The sequence below is a fragment of the Ahaetulla prasina genome, chromosome 2 (assembly GCF_028640845.1).
Source record: "Ahaetulla prasina isolate Xishuangbanna chromosome 2, ASM2864084v1, whole genome shotgun sequence".
Lineage (NCBI taxonomy): Eukaryota > Metazoa > Chordata > Lepidosauria > Squamata > Colubridae > Ahaetulla > Ahaetulla prasina.
This window is the reverse complement of record NC_080540.1, coordinates 193,275,231-193,293,402: the sequence shown is the minus strand read 5'-3', so window position 1 is coordinate 193,293,402 and position 18,172 is coordinate 193,275,231. Positions and strand designations below refer to the sequence as shown.

The 18,172-nt window shown below is 36.8% G+C and overlaps 1 protein-coding gene across 4 annotated transcripts in view; it reads left to right on the top strand.

Moving 5' to 3' along the window:
• Positions 1-18,172, top strand: part of ATN1 (atrophin 1) — a 60,023-nt gene that overhangs the window by 5,469 nt on the left and 36,382 nt on the right. The window lies entirely within an intron of this gene.

Here is an 18,172-nt window from a genome sequence, read left to right as displayed (position 1 = left end):
TTCACTTGAATCCCCAAAGCTTTGGGTGGCATATGGTTTGTAATTTTGTAAACTCTTAGTATTAATTGAAAATCTATTTGTTTTCTCCAAATATTTTACTTTATTTATGCTACTGTGTTCCACCTCTATCTAGATATTGCTGTGTTATTTTATAGTTTTAATCTGAAACATTTTATTTGGCTTCACTGTTATATGAAGTTAAAGCTGCCCCCAAACTGGGTTGATTTTATTCTGAAAAATAGATTTTAAATTGTATGAATGAATGCATGCATGAATGAATGAATGGGATGAATGAATGAAGTACGGTTGATAAAAGTTCCTAAATGTTAACACAAAGCATTGTGTGTGAAAATAGTTTTCTTAATCATCCTAAAATGTATTGTCAATTTAATTGGAGATTCTTTTATAATGAAATGAAAATAATTTATGCCGTAATTTGATAAACATAGTTTCCTTATCTCCAATTATGCTTTTCTCTAACTTAAAAGGACTGAAACATTTCATCCTTTATTTGTTGAAAACAGAATATTAATAAAGGAAAACATGAAAGGTCTGAAATGTTTGAGCATTCATCCAGATCTCATGATCTGGGTACAAAGCATTAAAGTCAAAGAATTTGCTACTTTCCCATGTACTTTTTTAATTGGAAACTTGCCACTGCAAGAAATTAGTAACCAATTAGCTCAGGGCACAGCTATATTTTCACCAGTTTTAACTCCTGTAAAGGTGACTGATTAACAGGTTGCAGGTATAGAGATGCTCTGCATCTATGACCTGTCAGTATACTATTCTGATGCCCTTTTGAAAGAGCATCAAACTCATGTCCACAAATAGCTTGGTTGACATGTTGTAGATACAGAAGGAATGTGTGCAATGAAGTGGGGAAATGATTGATAACAAGCATGCTCTGTCTCCAACTAGTGCTGCAAAGAATAGCAATGTGGGCAGTAAGTGGCCATGGCCAGGACATTTAGCAATAGTTTCTGCTACCACACCATCCCAAACTAAAGATAACATGCATACACACATGCACCCTAAATAGCCAGTCTACACAAATCTCCATGTGGCAGTAGTGGTTAAAAAAATTACATAGTAGTGCTCTGATTGGTAGCAGAATAGCTTAAACCTAGGTAAATAAGGAGCCCAGGTAATATTTGGAAGAATATTGGGACACTCTGAGGTCTGTCTAGTACCACAGAGCAGAATAATGATGAATGGTAGAGCCTAGCAGAAGGAACATAAGTGATAGCCACAGTAGCCTAATGTGGATAGATCCTAGGTTTTGATTGCATTAACACTGTTGATTAATTGCGCTAGTACTGTCCATGGCAAACATTTTGTTAAGGAAAGAAAATGATATTTTAAAACTGAACAGATAAAGATGACTATAAGCTGCCTTAGCTGCAGCAGCTTTATGAGGCCTACATTGTGTAGATATGTTGCATGAAAATGGTTGCCAAGGCATGCTCATGTAGCAGCTAAGGGACGTGACAATGATCCCACAGAAGCAGAGATTTGAAAAGCTATGCCAGCATAATATTAATGTGACACCGATAATACCTGTAATTCTGTTGCAAACACTGATGGATGTGCTGATATTAATACATAGATATTTACGATCATACTCCTGTATAAGGGTTGTCAATCCCATCAATAATAATGGAGTTGGCACCAGGATTTTCAATACTGTAGAACCAAATTCTGAACATTTGCTAATGTAAATATTTTAACATGTTTTAAATTTCTTGGGCTGAACTGAGAAATTGTCCTTGTAGATTATTAGGTGCTTATTAGCTGAACTAGGTCACTTCCCATTGGCAATGTGATTTTAGAATACAATATATGTCCTCTGGCTGGAGAAGATAATGATTTAACTAGATAATCTATGTCGTGGACATTATGTTTTTCACAGCATTTGACTGCTGATAAATTGATTGGTGACAGTGTATATTTGACCAAGTTACATTGGTTACTTTTGAATAACTTAAAATGTACATCCTAGCACAGGGGATAGCAACCTGCAGCTCTGGAGCCACGTGTGGCTCTTTCACCCCTCTGCTGCGGCTCTCTGTCACTCAAAATATGCGTCACAACTGCCAGGGTGTGACAACTGCCGGCACGCAATTTATTGAGCTTTTCAACCCACAGTAGGCCAACCAAGAAAAGAAAAGTTTCAGAAGAAAACAACATTTAATTCAACTACAAATGCTAGTTTTGTGGCCACTCAAGAAATAGTCAGGCACGGGAAAGGTTTTGTGGCTCCCAGTGTTTTCTTTCCTGTGGGAAACAGGTCCAAATGGCTTTTTGAGTGTTTAAGGTTGCAGACCCCTGTCCTAGCAGAATGCTCACTTGTATTAATATTAATACCTTTGAGGTAAACAGAACAATGTTTCACTGCACAGAAACATTTCTCATTGAATTATATCAGTAGTGAAATCCAAATTTTGTTACTATGGGTTCTGTGGGTGTGGTTTGGTAGGCGTGGTGTGGTGTAGTTTGGTGGGCATGGCTTGTTGGGCGTGGCAGGGGAAGGATACTGCAAAATCTCCATTCCCACCCCACTCTGGGGCCAGCCAGAGGTGGTTTTTGCCGGTTCTCTGAATTACTCAAAATTTCCGCTACTGGTTCTCCAAAACCTGTCAGAATTTGCTGGATTTCACCTGTGAATTAGATACTGCTTTGGTGGCAAAGTATCCCTTACGATTACAAGTTTGTCTTAATTCTAAAATGTGCTATGGTAGTCCTCAACTTAATGACTGTTTACACTTACCACAACCATGGAATGGGTGCTTTATGGGCCATAAAGCACCCCTCTGGCCATTATAAATGGTTTCATTGCCCTCTCGATAGTCACATTTGCAACCAATCACGGCATTCTGTAGTCACGTGACGATGATTCTTGATATTTTTTGCCAAATTATGGCATTTTTTCAATTTGTTACTCCTATTCAAATGAATAGTTCACTTAATGAATGATTAATGAGCATGGCAAAAAAGTTAGAAAAAACACCTCCAGTCATGTGGACACCCCAACTTACAACTGTAATGATTTGTGATTGGATTTACAGTTCCATTTGTAGTCGTACTTTATGACTTTCCTTATTAGCAATTTACAATATCATTGGAATAGTCCATAACCAATTTTAACCCTTGCTTATAATAGTGATAATTTCCTGTTTTGTTTGTTTGTTTAGAAAAATTAATATGATCACTCACTTTATTATATAATGCTGATAGTTAAAATTTGAGGGAGGGAGGGAGGGAGAGAATAGGACTCCCCAACATCCCAGTCCTATTACCTGGAATAAAAGCCAGCTTTTAGCAGCCTTCTGTAAGAATGAATGATCCAGTCCTCTGAACATTGGGTGGAAGCTGTTCCACAGGGTAGGCCCCATGACAGAGAAGGTACGCCTCTTCAGTCCTGCAAGTTGACACGTTAATGGAGGGGACTTGGACTATGCCCACTCTGTTGGATTTGGTATAATGAGCACAAGCCCTTGGGAGATAGGCAGCCCCATAAGTAAACTGATCTATGTCATGAAACTAAATGTGATAATCAGGACTTTGAATTGCACCTAGAATTCTTTCAGGGCTCCCTGAAGCTGTGCACCTACCTGAATAAGCTTCTCTAAAAAAGGGAGGGTGGAGACTGGATGAAAATTGTCCAGTATTCAGGGTCAGACAACCAGGAAGGAGATGATTCCCAAACCATCATTTACCCAATATTACGTGGGTGATTTCTGTCTCATAAAACATCCATTTTTGTTTCTCTTTAAGACATTGTGGTTGGCTGCAGCATCATTATGGGAATAATTAATGATAATTCCAATTCTTCAAAAATGTCTATATCTTAGAGAGATGATTGATATGCCATTGACTATTATGTCAAAATATTTATCTCTCCATCTTGAAGAGATGCATTTAATTAGCCAAGGAAAGCCCAGGGTAGCATCTACCTATCCTGCTGTTGTTATATCTTTATCTGCCTATCCCGCTATTGTTATATCTTTATCTGCCTATCCTGCTATTATATCTTTACAATTCCATAGTAATATAATAGTAATGCTGTAAATATTATCTTACTGCAACAGAAAGATTGCACTATTATGTTTGTTATTTTTCCAAATCCATTTTTGTTAAAGCAATAGACTTTAAAATCAACCTGCAAGTCCCAGAAAGCTCTTTATATGCTCTTTATATATCTTTATGTGCAAGCATGTTCCAGTAGCAAGAAAGTCAGAATCAGTAGCAAATAAAAAGAAACAAACTGCTGTTATCCCTACTGCTTCTCTCAGCAGTTTTTTACTTCAGTAACTAACATTAATTAAACATGCAGTTTGGGCCAGCTGTAGTTATGCCTGTTTTTAACATCTAAAAGAACGGGCAGTGTGAAAAAGCAGACTGAATTTGGGGCAAAATGGTTTTGTGCAGCTGGCTCACAAAAAGCTTCATCTAAGAAAATCTGTTGTTTTGGGGATCCTATTGTAAAGTCTAATGACAAGCTTTCTTATTTTCTACCAGTTCAACCTATACATTTCTTAATAATATGCACTAAATGCACTATTAATCTCAAAAGGTTATGTTGCAGCTTGGAAAGTAACCTAAGAAAATATATACTTTATATATATTTTTAGTGATGGGCAAGAATAGAACTCATCAGGATGATGTTATACATGTTTTAATGAATTTCTATTTTTTATATTTTCTTAACGTGAGGACAAACTAAATATTGTACAGAGAAATGTGTAATGACCTCACAACTCATTTTCTTTTCTAAAAGCTATTATTTTAAAAAATTAAATATCCTAATTTAATGACTCTAGCAACGTGCAGAGTAATTTCATATAAAAGGATCTCTACGATGCATAATTACTATAACGCTAATTAAATAGGACTGTCCCATTCATTAGGCATCAGGACCATCAGGTGAGTATGGTTGGTATAAACTCTTAGTGACGACATAGATATTATCTGGGAGGATTTGTCTCCAACTCAGTCCTTTAGGTCTTCCAACAGTACACTCATTGCCATTATTATTGGTATGACCATCTCATTTAAGTCTCCTTTAAAATCAGCAACAAGGGAGCTTATCTCCAAAGGGCAACATATTCCACAGTATCAGAATCAATTCCATAGAAAACATCTGACTGATGCTTCTCTTATCTGATCTGGGATAAGACATTAAACAGAGCCTCACTAACCATCTGACAGAATGGACAGAATTGTTTTGAATAAGATGGACATTTTAGGACAAGGCCTTCAATTTAATCATGGGTTGAGTTTGTAGTGTTATGTAGTAATGGTCGCAAAATGAAATCCCAATTTTAAGGCAGCTGACTTGAAATTAATTGAAATGGTGAGTTTTCAACGTCCTTCAGAGTTCCTTCCTCTCTCAATGAGCTTCAGTAGAAGAAGAAATCAATGTATGATAATAACATTTGGAATCCTTCTTAACTTACATGGGTGCATTTCTTTGTGTAAATTTTGAATTACCTTGGCATTCATTCCATAGCTTAAACACAATGCCATGCTGAAGTAAGGGGCAAAATACTTCAAAAGTTTCACTATCTATGGCTGGTTCCAGAAAAGCAATTGTCTTCTTTCCCATTCCAGATTGTCTTGCTACTTTACATCAGATCAGATATCATTGTCTTCCATTTTTAACTCCGCTTCACTTTCCTGCCATTTCCAATTTTCAATGAGAAAATGGAATAACTCCATAAGTAAGAACCCTTTGCCTGGAAGCATCTTTAGGATCAACCATGTGGAGTTATCTTAAAATTCTTCATAAACAGCTAACTTCTCTTTCTGGAATGTTAAAACTAAGTAATTCTGCATAGATAGGACAGCAGGATTGAATGAATTAGCTCTGTCACTACCATGTTGTTTTCATAATTAACATCTTCATCTATATGTGGTTGTTACAGCAAAAAACTGTATCTGTAAAGCTTTCCAACATAGTTAGAAATAAAAAAACCTCAGGGATTTCAGATTATGAGGCGTTTCATTGCTGTCACTGTCTCCTTATGGAGATCAATGCAGAAAGCAAAGCTAGAGTCCACATTCACATTCATTTAATAAATTTGATTAAATAAAATAATAATTTTCTAATGAGCAAAACTGACACATCTTTAAAGTACTTAAAGGAAGCATAATTGTGAAGCTATATGTTCAGAAGTTGCCTTTGTTGCAAAATCTGAGTGAGCATGCACACACAGGTTTTGTGCAGACCATAAGAACGGCCCACATTGTATCTAGATGATCCTCCTCTGTGTAGATTGCCAAAGGTGGTATTCTAGATAAATTCCTTATCTTTATACTTAGCTAGTAGATTAAGAGATGTCCAGCGTGGAGATGGAAGCTTGGAAAACCTTAACGCAGCCTGTAATTATCAAGGCTTCAGACTTCCAGGGAAGAACAGGCAAATAGTAGACAGCTCATTAAAAGGGGAGCCAGTGATTGCGACCAAATAAAGAGCCAACAAGACTGGCTCTTTGTAATATCTCTCTTGACAAGAAAAGGACTTGAGATCGTCCACAAGTGCTCCAGACAATTGCTCCTTGCAAGGAAACTGTAAATCGTAGTTCTGCTGATTAGAGCTCCGGCAGATGAGGGAATAGCCATCTTGCTCCAATTACCATCACTACCTTCAAAAGGATACTGAGTTTGCATATTTCCTTTTCTAATCGCTTCTGAAATTGCTTGTTAACAGTATTTCAGCTATTAGAAATCTTTGGATCAACAAATTTGAAAACACAGGTGAGTTTCCTTTAAGGATCCAGATGGATTTGAAATAAAATTTTGTAATTAATTATAAGAACCCCCTCCCATGAGCTAATGCTTTTTTTTAAAAAAAAAATATTTTTACGGTGAGACTTTTAAGATTGGACAGTAGATGGAACTAGAAGAAACTGAAGATTACAATGAAAGAACAACATTCAAACTCTACTTACTAATACATAATGGAGCAAATATTTTCACATTCGACAAATTGAAAGACATTTTTGAACAATGGACCAAGAAGTTAATTTTAAGTCTTTTTGCCTCTATAGATAGACTATGTTCAAAAGATATTACAAAAGAGGAACAAGTTTCATCAGATAAGATTAAGACCTATCTGAAAATAATGTTTAAATGACAAGCTAGTAGAATGATGTGGAAAAAGTTGCTGCACTAAACATAAAAAAAACCCTGGCTAATGTTTTAATAATTAAAAAGGATATACAAATAACAAACCAAGAGTGTGACCTGGATAATTATACTATTTTGGATTTTTTGTTAAAGCGTTGAAAAATTCTGTGAGAAGAGCCAAAAAAAAATCAAGTCTAGGAGATTATTTGAAGGGACTAAAGATCAAGATTGTTAAAAGTAAAAAAGAAGGAATATAAAGTTGTTGTATATGATCAAGGTTAAAATAGATATGCTGTTATCTCTAGTAACCCTTAATGGACTTTTGCTGATCACAACTGAAATGAGATATTTTAAGGATATTTTTTAATAGATGAGATATAGAAAGAAGAAATAATTTGTTGTATAGCTTGTGAACTCTCAGGTTTCCTCTTCCTACTATGTATTCAGAATGGACAGTGATTAATATGTATGTGCGTGTGTGTGTGTGTGTGTGTGTGTATATGTATATATATATGGTGCAGGTATATATATAGCGTGTGTATGTGTTTTGGTAGATATACACTTTCTCTTGAGAGCAGGCAACAGAAATTCATTTTTAATGTGGGCCAATGTGCTCACAGTAAAAAAAAAATGACAATAAAGTTATCTATCTTAAGTGAGATTGATACCCCGTTTCCCTCAAAATAAGACATCCCCTGATAATAAACCCAATCGGGCAATAAGGGCAAGCGCTAATTTCAGGGTTCAAAAACATATAAGACAGGGTCTTATTTTTGGGAAAACACAGTAAATTACTGAAATTGTTTATACTGGTGATGAAGGGGGAAGTTAATGTCTTTATATATTTCTTCTCTCTCTCTCTTTTTAACTATATCCTTATTTCATCTTTTCTATTTTTTCCACACCTACTGTTTTTTCTTTTTTTTCTTTAATTTTTTTTAGTTTGCATTAGTTTTTTATTATAAATGTCATGTTTAATAAAATTATTATTAAAAAAACACTGCCTGTGATTGTGAAGGAATCTGATAAAGTACAAAAGATGGTCAAAACTCTTTTCTGTCCAAAACTCATTTCATCTCTAATCCTATTCAATTTTTTAACAATCACATTTATTTTTGTTAGAGGCAAATAAAGAAGATTCCCTGCCCCTTTTTTCTATTCTACAGTTTAAATTATCTTTCCTAGTTCATTTCAGCAAGAGAAGGCAGGATTTATACTCCTGGTTTTCCTTGTTAAATCAGGCAGAGAGGGCCAGGGGAGATGCAGAGGGTTGGAGAAAAAATAGTACAAAACTGCCCATTGGACCAAACAGCAGGAACCCTTCCCATTTAAAGCAAAGCAGGAATACTCCCATGAGTTGCTAGAGAAATGAGGCCCCAAAGAGAGAAATAATGTCTGTAGAAAGTGCTGCAAAATCAGACAGTTGCTGGCACCAACATGCATCAGTTGTGTTTGATGGAACTCTCCTGTCATTGTGCTTGATTGGAGTCCCAGCTAGGACTTAAAGTCGGAGATTGCTGGGCTTAGGGATATGCAAGGTGTTCCATATATAAAGAGTTCTGTGCATGGAACAGCTAATTCTGGATGAATCAACTCAGTGCACCAGCGTGTCTACCATCTCTGTCCTAATGTTCCTTTTTGTTTTTTACTCTTACTCTTTTCATGTATTCACATTATGTTTATACTTTTACCTCTTCTCTTATATATACTTGACAAATAAATAAATAAAATAAAAAAACCATGAATGTTTCAGCTGTTTTGGTCCTTGCATACCGTGTTTCCCCAAAAATAAGACCCTGTCTTATATTTTTTTGAACCCCGAAATAAGCGCTTGGCCTTATTTTCAGGGAGGTCTTATTATTTTGGGGCGCATGGTGTAAGATGGGACTCCTCTTGCCGTCTTACCTGATTTCCAGCTCTGTCTCCCTAATCCTAACCAGAGGAAATGGCAGGGACAAGCTGCGCATGTGGTTAAATATTTTCAGAGAGGGCTTATTTTGGGGGGGGGGGGGCTTATTTTAGCACACGAGCTCAAAAGTCCGATTGGGCTTATTATCAGGGGATGTCTTATTTTTGGGGAAACAGGGTAAAATCAAGTGTGCAAAAATGATTTCGGGTGGAGGATGCAAGGTAAAAAAAAAAAGAACATTGATAACTTAGGCAGGGGAGAGAGGAACTGAAGACTCCGGGAAATCAGGGCTAGGGCAATGAGATACTGGGATATGTTGCGCTGTCAGTGACAGTCATTTAAAAAATCAAAATTGCTTGGAAGATGGTGGTGGGTAGTCCAGAGAGGCTAGCCATTTTAGGAACTGCTGAAGGGGGTGAGAGGAAATAATTATAAACTTAACAACATCTGGAATGTTTTTAATCCAAGATATGGAACTCCCAGATGTTCTTGTAAACTAGGAATTTGAAACTGGGGAAGATATGAGAGATTTGGACAATAGAGTGTGCCATCCAGAGACAGAAGGAATCATAAGAGAAACTCAAAATAACCCTGCCTTGATTTTATTTAGTATAAGATGGGACAGAGGGAAACTTGGACAGGCTTTCAAGATTCTGTTATATACCCTAAAATAATAAAACATTTTTTGAATCCCTGCAGTTTTGTTTGTTGACCTGGCCTACCTTGAAGGGCTGATAATTCCCTTCAAGAAACTGTCCAGCATTCAGTATTGCTGAACTATGACTGGCCCAAAACTGCCTGGCAGCATCTCTAGAACTAAATGTTTTTGTTCTAAATTCAAGATAAAATATTTCAATTTTATGCACACCTGTTCTAGGTCGCCTTGTTTTATTCCTGGCATGGTCTTTGTGCCTAGCTTTTTATTGGACACTTGTGGATTGACAGACCCTTTGTGTTATATTTGATATTATGTTGAGTCTGCTGCTGTGGCTGAGTTAACTATTGCAGTGTAAAAGTCTTACGCTTTTATCCTCAGTTAACAATCCTAATTAAACCACCAACTCTGGCTAAGCAAAATAATTTTTAAGCGAAATGTCACATGACTGTCCCATTTAGCAATGGCAGTTCTAGCAGTCCCGGTTATAGTCATTAAGGAAATCATTCATGTTTGTTAAGCAAGGTATCATGTGACCACAACTTGCTGCAACTTGCTGCTCCTATTGGCTTTCCCATTTGACTTTGCTTTGTTGGTAAGGTCACAAGTAGTGATCACATGACCATGGGAAGCCGCGACTATCATAAATGTGTAATGGTTGCCAAGTGCCTCAGATGTGAATATGGAGATGCTGCAATGGTTGTAAGTGTGAGGACCAGTCATAAGTCATCTTTTTCAGTGCTGTCATAACTTTGAACAGTCACTAAAATCGTCATTAGGGCAAAAGTAAGTGAAGATTTCTTCATTTGTAATCAACAATCAGCAAAATAAAAACATGGAAGCATTGACTAAAGACAACAAAAGCAGTGAATCAATCATACACTATTGTACAAAAAAAAGTTAAGAGCCTTTTTAAAAAAAATTAAATAATTGAAAATGTCAGAACTCCAAAGATTAAGAAATTTATGCCTTCTTACAGAAATTTCTGGAGATAAAAATGTGGCAACTCTATTGCTGATAGTGGTGTTCTGATCCGAAGGTAGGAAATAAAGTTTCTCTTCCTCCCAACACACAATTATTTCATTTCAGTTACTTCTCTTTATTTCTATTTTATGTTTTGTTTTGTCATATTTATTTTATCTAATAACTTCTCCCTTTTTTTTCTTTGAACCCTTGACATTTCATATTATAACTGATAAACTACTTTTGTTATATTTGGTCAATGTGCCTGTTTTTTATCTTCTTTGCCACTGCTGTAAATAAATAAATAAATGGCTAGGGTTGTTTCATTTTTCTTTTTGTTTATTCAGACATTTTCATTCTGGAAATACGAAGATTCTTGCCCAGGTTTTATCAACTTCAAGTCAAGCAGGTGTTTAGAATATTGGAATTATAAGCTTGCCGAGTCCAAATGTGCAATGCAGCTCGTTTATTTATTTATTTTTACTTTGTATATTGTCAGCTGCTTATGGGGAAGTGGATATGGATAAAAATGTGCTAATAATTATTCTAGATATTGTCTTTTTTTGTTGTTGCCCATGTTCAGTTTTGATCTCTTGCTTTTAAACTTGGTACATACAGGTAGTCCTTGATTTACAACAGTTCATTTAGTGATGTTCAAGATTACAACGCCACTGAAAAAAGTGAGTAATGTCCATTTTTCACACGACAGTTGCCCCATCCCCATGGTCATGTAATCAAAATTCAGATGCTTGGCAACTGGTTCATATTTATGGTGGTTGCTGTGTCCCAGTGTCATGTGATCATCGTTCACAACCTTCAGACAAGAGAAGTCAATGGGGAAGCCAAATTCACTTAACAGCTATGTTACTAAATTAACAAATGCAATGATTCACTTAACAACTGTGGCAAGAAATGTTAAATGGGCTAAAAATCACTTAACAAATGTTTCACATAGCAACATAAATTTTAGGCTCAATTGTGGTTGTAACTTGAGAATTATCTATATACCAGTTTTCTAAACCATGATGAATTGGATACTAGGCATTCCAGTATATCGATAATGAAGGCTGAAATCAAAGAAATGACAATAACAGCTCTTTTTTCCACCAAATATAGAGAAGCTTTGTTTTGGATCAGATTTTTATTTTGCCTTTTATATCTGAAACTGCCACTGCTGAGGATACTGATGCCTGGCTTTAATTTAATACATCAAGAATTAAATCATTATACATTTTAATTGCTTGATTTAATTATTAAAAAATACAATAATTTAATAAGTATAAGTGGGATAATTTCTTCTATTAGTCTTTCCCATGAGTAATATTTTTTACTTGCAGGCTGATCTTGTTTTCCCTCAATAGAAATGAAGGTCCCAATTCATAGAATTTAAAATTTTAAAAGGGACAAAACTGATGGAGGGCAAAAGAAGAAGGGGACGGCAGAGAACGAGGTGGCTGGATGGAGTCACTGGAGCAGTCGGTGTGAACTTAAATGGACTCCAGGGGATGGTAGAGGACAGGAAGGCCTGGAGGAACCTTGTCCATGGGGTCAGACACGACTTCACAACTAACAACAACTACAACAAAAAGGGGACAACAGGCTTCAGTAACTAGAAGTTTCATTTTGAAGCCCATAATGTGACCATTTTCTTCTGATGGACAAGTATAATTTTTAACAGGGTGTCATGGTTTTTCAAATATGAAATATTAAGAGTTGGGGGATAGCACTATTTTCCCAATAGAAGCAGAAAATGGAGAAGTAGGGTGGACATCAATACAATGTAAGCTCACATTTAGAGAGTTGTAACATTAGTTTCTGGCATCAACGTATTTGTCAGGCATATCTTTCTGCTTTCTCTTTCCATGAGAAATTCTGTACCACCCTCTCTGTATATGATTTTCTACATATGTTGACATATGTTATATATATATATATATATATATATATATATATATATATATATATATATATATATATTATATAACATTATAATATATAATAATACATAATGATACATATGTATCATTAAGGGTTAAATTGTACCCTATGACCATCATTTGTGTTGTAAATGTACCTTGATGAAGGTATCTTTTCTTTTATGTACACTGAGAGCATATGCACCAAGACAAATTCCTTGTGTGTCCAATCACACTTGGCCAATAAAAATTCTATTCTATGCAAAACTGTAGAGACAGCAGGGTATGTGGCCACCTGGTGTGGTGACAGGGACAAAGCTATTCTGTGGGGCTTTATGAACTTCCTTTTATACACATTCCTCACGTGCATAGGGTGTGAGGTGTTGCTATCCTCTTTTGGAGCTTTAACCCAAAAATCCAAATGGAACTACTTTGTTTCACAGATTAACATGTCAGTTAATCAGGTCCCAACAGCAAAGTATGTTGTTTAGCTATTCCATCTTTTCCTAATAAATGGATGGGGGATACCAATAAAAACAGTAGGAAGACTTAGAGTAATAGTTATAGGCAGAAGACAAAATAACTTGAATCCTTCCTCATCCTTTAAACTCTGTGAATGAGCCAGAGTACCATGAAAGCATCATCTAGGAACACAGAATGTCCACAAGTAGTCATAACTACCAGTGCTTATAGAGCTCATCCCATATGGGAACATCCCAGTCTTCTTCTGAGATTGGACTTCTTAAATCCTCTCCCCACCAGCCTCATAATGATTGTTGCTTTTGCAAAATGTAGCCCTCTTTTCTCAAGTTAACACTTTCACTGCAGCAGCTTATTATCAGCTCTCACTTACTTGTTTCTGGGAAAATGTTACAGTATATATTCTTCTAGCCAAAACATCCAGTTGTTTTTACAAAACAGATATAGAGCATGGCTGCATATAAGAGCAATAACAGAGGAGTGTGTTATCATTGGTAACTCCTTTCCAGGCCCAGTTTGTAAACTTCTATTTTTATTTTTTAAGCTCATGAGCTAGACCTAGATGGCTGGCTTTTTACTCAGTTGAGTAACTACTCAGCTTTTTACTCAGTTGGGTAACCACCCAATATTATTAAAAGAAAGAGTGGGAATGAATCAGCCCCCTACTTTCAACTAACATTTAAATAATATTTATAGACTTTTAATAATATAATTTTAAAAGCATCTGGCAATATTGTAGCTATTACCAAAAGTATTCACTCATGCGCGGCAACATTCACACTAGAACAAAGCTTCACATGAGATTGATATTATATTGGAACTAACTGTGGCAAAGATAAATTTTATATTGGGATGATGCCCAGGATGTTCTGCAGATATATTTATTAGTTTTATAACTCCCATTAATTTCACTGAGATTTATATGTAAGAAATTTCTGAGGATTGGGCATAAAGTCTGCATTTAAATTGCATCAAGATTTAGTAAGCCTCAGTTATCAGAACCTGAAGTAAACAACAGGAGGCCCTGCCACTTTTGTCTGTTTTCTTCTTGTAGGAAATATCTCTGATAATTTACTGTGTTTGGCCCAGGCTTGAAGGAGAGAAGATATGGCTCCACAAGGTTCAAAGCAGAATTATTCTGTTCGCTTTCAAACATTGCATCTATGCAGTATATTTCTATAGCTTGTAATCCTAGTAAAAAGAAAAAGATGGTTATTGCCAAATACTAGCCAGTCTGAGATCTTATTGTGGAATGGAAGCTTTGTTTAAGGTATAAATGTTAAATTAAACGGTTACCTGCATTGTTTTTGAAATGGTATAAGGACAGATGACTGTATTTTTAAGGAGAGTTGCTGTTACAATTTAAGACTTTCTTGGAATCATGGCATCCAATCATAAAAGGATCTTCTAATTAATGTTAGCATGTTGACAGTTTATTCAGTGATGAGTAAATGCACCCTGTGCATGTTCAGATGTGCTTGGGTTAATAAGTAGTATTATAGTATGCATTTCTTGTTAAAGGGTCTCAGATAGAGTGGGATGAAATTAAAAAAAATGTGCAATGCTGGAGCATGACTAAGTGATTTTACTGAAGATAACTCCCCCACCCCTCCATATATAAATTCAACGTGGCAATGGTTACTGCTGTTCTAAGGGGGAAAGAATTACACAGAAGACATAACCAGAGTTTTCAATCACAAGCTGAAATGCATGGCCAGACACTGTTCCATAAGCCAAGCTTTTGTGCTGTCACCTATGTTACCTTCATTCTAATTTAGTAGGTGCTACTTCTTGTTCTTTTCTGCTACAGAATTTAGGCTACATGGCCTGGCTGCCCTTTGTGTAACATGATCACTGGGTGTTCTTCTTTCCCCAACAGACCCCCCTTTCCCCCTTTCAACTTTCAATAGGTTCTGCTCTCAAAAAATTCTGTGCTTGCTTTGCTGGAGGAGGCTCCAATTGGGTTACATTACATTCTCTTCCATTCTTGCAAGGGCTCAGGGCCCTCTCTTGGCCTCCACACTAGTTCTTTCCCTTTGTGCCGTTGCTTGGTAACCAGGAAAAAAGGGGGGATGGGACAGGCTCCAGGAGGGAAAGATGGAGAGAAGCAAAGTAAGGGGGGGGAGTGGAGAGAGAAAGCAATTGAAGTGTGTGCAGTTTGTGTAATCCTTCAGGCAAGGCTCTGCATGTTGATTAGTCGCAGGCCGGTAAAACCAAAGACCAGGCATGGAGTCCTGACCTGTTTGAATGGAAGGCACTGTACAACTAAGCGATTAGATGGGAGCCATGGGGAGAACATGTGCAGGATGGCCGGCTGTGGAGTAGGTGACTCAGTAGGGGGCACTCTCTCCCCTGAAAAGAAAGTTGACTCCAGCATGACTCACATCAGTACTTGAAGCATTGCTGTGGGTGGACTGCAGCTAAAAATCAATTCACATGTATTTGTTTTTATGCATGCCCAAAATGAAGTTACACATAAATCTTGGCCATATCTTTTACTTAAAGAGGGGATTTGAGAACAACTTGTTCTTCTAATATTTTTAATTTGGGTATCACATACTTTATTCTACTCCTCAATGTCCTTTTTTTTTTCTTCTACAGTTGACATTAGGGGCCAAATGGAGCCACTTGGTGCCTATCTATTGCCATGATAATATGCTGTCCATCATCTTTGAGCTAACAGAAAAGTATTTCTTTCCTGAAATATAAGTAAAAAGTATAAATTGTGCTGCCTCCTGTGCTACATAGTGCCTAAGTTACAACAATAGCGGGACCAGTGAAGGATGCTGTCCTTATGAATATGTTTTAGGCCAGGTTAAGGAAAGTTTGATTTCCTTGACTTTGTTTCCCCTCCTGCCTGTTGGAGGGAAAACAACCACCGAACACTCTATGTATGTAACATGGACAGACGTATATGGTTGTGCAAGTATATATTGAGCCACTATGAAGTTGCCCAACTAACCAGATGGGTGGAGTAGTAGGAAGCGGCTTTAGTGCTCCCATTCAGTACAACTCCACCATGTCTATAAAGAGTCGGTCGATTTCTGAGCATGGATAAAGCACTTTTCTATTGCAGAGTGAAGCACAAGATTAACACAACAAGCAAAACTCCATCTTTGCCTCATGCTGCAAGTAACAAATAACCAAGGAGTTCAAATCTGAATTTGTGGCTGTAGCCCTTGGTGCAGCCAAAGTCAGAATAGAATATGTAAAATGGTCCTGCCCAATTTCTCCCAAAATCATGAAAACAGTAAACATGCTAGCTGGTAAATTCCCTTGTTGGCAGGTGCAGCAAAAAACTTGAAATATACTTGCAATAGTGACAGAACTTGCAACACACATATGGCAAAACCAGACTTTTTAAATGAACTTTCTCTGCAGCACAGACATAGTCCTGTTCTTTAAACACAGGTATGAAGGCTCTCTCAAAAGAGTTTAAATCTGTTTTTTATAAAAAGAGCATGTAAGATCTAAGAGATACAATTGAAAGTAAGTTTAATTTCATTTTAAACAGGTTTATGCAATCAGATGCCACAATGGATGCAGAGTGTAGGTTTGTCCTGCAGCCCATGCCAGGTGATTCTGGAAGGGCAGTTCCAGTAACCAGAGCAGGCCAATTGATCCTAAAGTGGCAATAACTGGGCTGATCCAACCTTCATTGTATCAGCAGCCATACTGTTAAGTGAAGCCAAATTATATCAGTGGCCAAGATTATGTTGGGATAGGAGGAAAACACTATTTGAAAACTGGGAAACTTATTTGCCTCATCTGTGAGCTAGGGATGACATGAGAACAATAGTAGAGAAAAGCAGTTACCAGGGCAGATTTGGGCAGTGGCTAGGAGATGTGTTACAGAAGAAAGATATGGCAAAGGAAATCACAGTTGCTAAATCCTAACCTAAAGTGAAGCTGAAATTGTGGCATACTTGCTAAACATATACTGAACACACAGTAAGTGTTACATTCTTAGGCTTATATTCTGTTGGAATAACGCTCTACTGAAAGAGAAGCACAACCTTTTTAAACTATGAAGTATGCTTTACATGTAATTCATTTATTATATGCATGTTAGCCATTACAGATATAGGTAGACTTACAACAGTTCATTTAGTGACCATTTGAAGTTAGAATGGCACTGAAAAAGATAGGTTACGAGTATTTTTCATACTTACAATCATCCTAGCATCACTGTGATCAAAATTTGGATGCTTGGCAGCTGGTTCATATTTATGACGGCTCCAATATCATGAGGTTATATAATTATCTTTTTTGACCTTCTGACAAGCCAAACCAAGGGGGAAGCTAGATTCACTTAAGAGCCATGTTACTAATTTAACAACTGCAGTGATTCACTTAACAATTGGTAAAATGGGGCAAAACTCATTTAACATCCATCTCACCTAGCAACAAAAATGTAGGGCTCAATTGTGGTCATAAGTCAAGGACTACCTGTAGTTCTTGACTTATGACCACAGATGGAACCAGAATTTTTTTTGTTAAGCAGCATGGTCATTGTGAGACCTCACATGGACACACCTAATTTTACAACCTTCATTAAGTATCACCTGACTATGATTTGCAACCTCCTGCCTGTTTCCCCATTGACTTTGCTTTCCAGAAGGCAGCTGGAAAATTTGCAAATGGCAATCATGTGGCTGAATATGCTGCAACCATCATAAATATCTGCTGCTTACCAAATGCTTAAAATGCGATCAGGTGACCACAGGGATGCTGCAATGGTTATAATTACGAGGACTGGTTATAAGCCACTTTTTTCAGCACTGACATAACTTTGAATGGTAGCTTAAACAAATGGCTGTAAATCAAAGACTACCTGTGGTTGGGAACTGGTTCATTTTGGGTAGGCACAAGCCTAGTTCTTTGTTTTTCATCTCCATCCAATTTACAAACAGGGAGCCAACATTGATCTGGTAGTGATCTATCCCAATTCAGATCCATTTATTGACAAGATTGTAAGCAAGGGCAATTCGTTGACTAGATATTCTCTGTAATTCTTTCAAGTACATTAAACACATAGGTATCCAAATACCTTCCATTCCTTCCTTTGTAACCTCCAACTTGTCTTAAGTAACATAGACTTCAGTAATCTAGATGACC